Source organism: Triticum urartu, chromosome 5A (assembly GCF_056163025.1).
Source record: "Triticum urartu cultivar PI428250 chromosome 5A, HENAU_Tu73, whole genome shotgun sequence".
Taxonomy (NCBI): Eukaryota; Viridiplantae; Streptophyta; class Magnoliopsida; order Poales; family Poaceae; genus Triticum; species Triticum urartu.
Window position 1 is genome coordinate 381,515,730 of NC_141877.1, and position 5,001 is coordinate 381,520,730.

Here is a 5,001-nt window from a genome sequence, read left to right on the forward strand (position 1 = left end):
TATGCTTCGAAGATGATGTTTTGGTGTACCACATCATACACTCGCCCTCCATACCAGGTGAGCTTCATGATTTCTTGTCTCGGGAGGACGTATACTTCTGTGGGGCAGCCATCGAAGGGGACAAACAGAAGCTGGAGCCGTACAAGCTTGAATTGAATAGCATCGCTGACCTACAAACCAGAATCAAAATTCCTGTAGAAGTTTGTGATAAACAGACACCATCCCTATTCGACGTAGCAAATTTTCTGCTCGGTACAAATCTTCAGAAGGGTGACGAGACGGTGGCATTAAGGTCGTCTGGATGGGAGAATTATCCCTTGACGTACGAGCGGATAAAATATGCTGCCCTCGATGCCCGTGTGAGTTTCGAGATAGCTGCAAGGTCCAAAGAGCTTGTTGCGAAGCCGTCTCCCACAGAGAATGAGAACAAGAACAAGAAGAAGAAGAAGAAGAAGAAGAAGAAGAAGAAGAATAGGTTGCACCAGCAGGAGGGCATTATGGATGGATGAACTATTTCCTCTCTTGTAAAAAAAATTATTCCCTCTCGGTGTATATTGATATAGATGGACTATTTCGATGGTGTGCATGTCTTTGGAACAGAGTAGTAGCATGGGTCCTCTTGACTATACGGAACTATTTATCCGCATATATAGCTTTCTCTACTACTCCTTCCAGTGATCGGTATGTAGTGCATGTGTCCGTAGACATGACAGCTTGTCCATGGAAGTTCAACTACGGTGACCATCACGTTTCATCTCGCGATTCCCACGACGCCTCTCCAACCCACGGCACCACGCCCCCCGACGTGCGCCTCACCCCTCTCGGCCGCACTGCCCCTCTGCCTTTGTGTGCATGACATGTGGGCCACCTAAAATGTGGCGAGCATCGAGTTTCTACCACAGCCACCCGCGATTCCCATGCCGCCGCTCGAACCCATGAAACCACATGTCCCCCGACCTGTGGCTCACCCCTCTTGGCCCCACTGCCCCTCTGCCTACGGGAGCATTACATGTGGACCAGTCACCTATCGGGTCCACATGTTATTGACTCAAAGGTAGGTGTAGTAAGGCTCTGAAGCTCAGTCCCGACGGCCCTGAGAGGGAAATGTAACTCCTGCGCCAGGGCTTGTGGTGCTCCCGCAGCACGAACTCGTGCCAAACTCGAGATTTGTTTCTTTACTATACATGCACACAACAATTTAATGGACATTGTAATCTCAACATGTGATGGGGAGCTCTAAATTTGAATTTGAAACTTATAAAACGAAAAGATTCAAAACAAATAAACTGGGAGAGAGGGAGTATATCGTAGGATGTGTCCCATACAAAATAAGTCCCCTGGTTTGTCACTGCGAAGATGCGGTTAGAAAGGAGCACAACGTCTTCCTACTCGTACGGCAACAAATCGGCCGCAGACAGCATGGTCCGCCTTTGACCGCCATGTGCAAGGTTCGTGCTATCTTATTCAATCTCACCGTGGTTCCATCGTACCAATTCATGCGGTGGCCCATTGCATGGCTGATCCCAATGTTGGACAAAGGTTCTACGGGAACGGTTTCACTATTGTAAATGTTGTGCAAATTGATGTTGGTACCCTCCCGTACATATGCAAGCCAATCTCCACTCGCACCGAGCCTAACCTGTGAAACAGTGGGCAGGGGGAGAATTAGGAAATGGACACGGAAGTAGTCTTTAGAATGCATTTACTACATGATCAAACTCATCTTACCTGCTCATCGGAGGAAATCCGAGTGCCCCTCAACGTCGGCATCTCAAGGGGCGTCAACTTGCAACTACGGCCACGCCGCGCTCGAGAGACCCCCAAGGAAACATCCTCGTGCGTTCCACTGAACATCAAGATGCATTTGTATGAGTAGTTTATCTTGTGAGAGAAAAGGATGAATGAGGGAAGGCCTCTAGAGATAGAGATGGACACTACTACTACCAATGTGCTGGCCCATGCGTTGCAATGGATCCAAAGTAGTAGAACAATACTTGTTCACGTGCTTGAAATATAAACACTCTAGTTTTGATATACATGTGTCAGCAGACATGACAGCTTGTCCATGGAAGTTGAACCACGACGACCATCACGTTTCTTGTTTCTACCACTAAGCCACTGAAGTTCGGTCCCGTGGGCCCCGAGAGGGAAATGTAACTCCTGCGACAAGCCTTGTGGTGCTCCCGCAGTACGAGCTCGTGCCAAAACTGGAATTTGTTTCTTACTACTAGTACCAACTAGTACTAGTAAGGTACACGTGCATTGCACGCATGAGATTCTGGTGGTTTGTGCATTATGCTTCTACATGTGGAGCTTTCTGGATTCTAACATGTGGCAAAATCTGGTGGAATGTAAGGTTAGGCAAGTTTGATTAACTTAGGCGAGTGTTTGATTCAAGCCACACCTTAGGCAAGCCACACTAAGGCCCCACATGACATACACACACACAAAATGTGGCAAGATTCCCTTAGGCTTGCCAACTTGTTTCTCTCGTTTTGAAGAACTAATAACTTTGCCTAAGCTTAGTTGTGGCAAAGTTAGGGTCTGTTTGATTCAAAGGATTTTCATAGGATCTTTGAAGGGTTAGAATTCTTAGGAATTTTTCCTACTTTGGTCGTTTGATTCGTAGGATTGAATCATGTAGAATATTTTCCTAAGGATTCATTTGTACTACGTTTCACAGGAATTCTAACATGCACTCCATCCTCTTGAAAGAAATCCTTTGTTTTTCATGTGACACAATCAAACAAACTCAAATCCTATAGGGATCCAATGAACATGCCATTCCAATCCTACTTTTTTCCTATTCCTATGTTTCTGTAATCCTATGAATCAAAGAGGCCCTTAGTCATGAATTAAGTTCAACCATGCACTCTTCTAGATTATACATGTGGCAGAATCTGGTGGATGATATCCAACGGCCAGTAGTGCTCGGATTTGCCATCTTTGTACCGTCGGATTGGCTTCATCCAACGACCAACTTTCAAGGTTTTTCACACACTATATAGGGGGTATAGATATAGATGTGCCAGTCCGTTGCAATGGATCCAAAGTATATATATATCTATTTAGTGGAGTGCACTTTAAACACATTATCTATTTATTTTTCTTTAACCTTTCGTAGCCATGCAACCAAGCCACATAAGCTTCATGGGTGCCCCCCACATCATATTATTCATACTACGTTGATTGAAGAAAAGATAAATCACCCAAAACAAGATCTTCCCGTTTTTTGTTCCTATGATGTTGTGCCGTGCACATACCTACTATTTGTATAGTGGTAGTACTAGTAATATAGTATTAGGAGTACAAACTTGGTACTAGTAGGAGTAGTACTAGTACGGAATGCTCCTACTCTACCAACGAGCCCCGTCTGACACCAAATTTCTTGGCTTCCGTGCTACAGCTAGATCTTCCCCTCGTTTCTTTTTTCCAACCTGGCGGCGGGCGGGGTGCCGGTTTGCTCAACGGCGGTCCCACATGAAAGTGAAAATGCTAGGCAACACGCCATCCCTAAGCCATGTGTCGTGCCGGACGGGCCGTGTTGTACTCCCGATCCCCGGGCGTGTGGGGGTGCGACGCGAACGCGGCAGGCCTTTTCCTTTTACCAGCAATGTGCTCGTGCGTTGCGACGGATCCAAAGTAGTAGAATAGTAGTATTTGTTCACAAAATTGAAAGAAATCACTATTGTTTTGATATACTCCTAATATATTACTCCCTCCGTACCTAAATATTTGTCTTTTTGAGATTTCAAATGGACTATCACATACGGATTATATAGACATATTCTAGTGTTTCTAGCAAGATGCCCGCGCGTTGCACGAAGTTGATGGGAAAGGTAAGCACAACTTATAAATTGATGGATGGAGTACTAGTTACAGTGATGCATATAATTAAGCAAAGGGATCGCACATGTCGGTATTGACTGGAATGAGAATGCAACAGCACAATAAGAATTAAGGCCACGATGATGCAATCGCAGTGGTGGTTACAGAAGGCAAGAAGAAAGATGGATCCACGAATGTACGACCTCCTCCTCCTCAACTTAGTGCGCCGGGCCACCGACCGGCGGCTAAGGAGCGGCGGCTTTTGTGGCGAGGTCGAGGTGCTTCTCAGCAAAGGCATCCAAGGCTTCCAGCCGGTTGAGGAAGGCCAACGTCGTAGTGTCCTCACTGGCCTTGTAGATACCTATGTACACGATTTCCTCATACATGTGGATGTGTAGGTCGACGAATTCTTGCAGGGCGAGGCGCCTCGCGGCGAGCGCGACCTCCAGGTGGACATTCTTCGTGGCGTCAGCGGGCAGTCACAGGGCCACCAGTGCTTGAAAGAGGTTCCGGCCATGGAGGCCGATTAGAGTGGCAGGCAATGAGGAGCCCAGGCGCACGGGCTGGAGGAGTACGGCGATGTCATCCGCGAGCTTCTTGAGGACGGTGAACTTGTTGCTGGTGGCAATGATCATCTGGTCCAACTGAGAGTCGTACTTGGCATCAAAGGCGGCCATCCACCAGCCGGTCTCCAACACCATCTGGAGATGATCCTCGGCGCCATGCCGCAGGCCAGTGTCGTGGACCATCTGGCGCAGGCGCTGGCCTCTCACGAGCATCGCCACCATGGGTTTGGAGTGAGCTCTTTTGCGCTTAGTGTAGGTGCTTAGGCAAATGCTTAGGTGCGTACGATGTGGTAGATGCATTGGAATGGAGGGGCACCTTTATATGAGGGCAATGAGGGCCTCCTCCCATTACTTCCCTCATGCATTAATTGAAGAAGGATGCATTGGCCGTTCAACATATCGGGAACCGCTACTCCCTCCCTCGTCCGCATTAAAGCCGTATCGGGAACTGCGCCGCCCGCTGTCAAATCGAATACTCCCTTCGTCTAGGTGAGTATTAAGTCATCTTACAAAAACCAAATAGTAAACACATAGGCGTGGTGCATTAACTCTCACGTTGTTTCTTATTTTTTGACATAAATAGAGGAATCAACCAAGAAGAGATGTG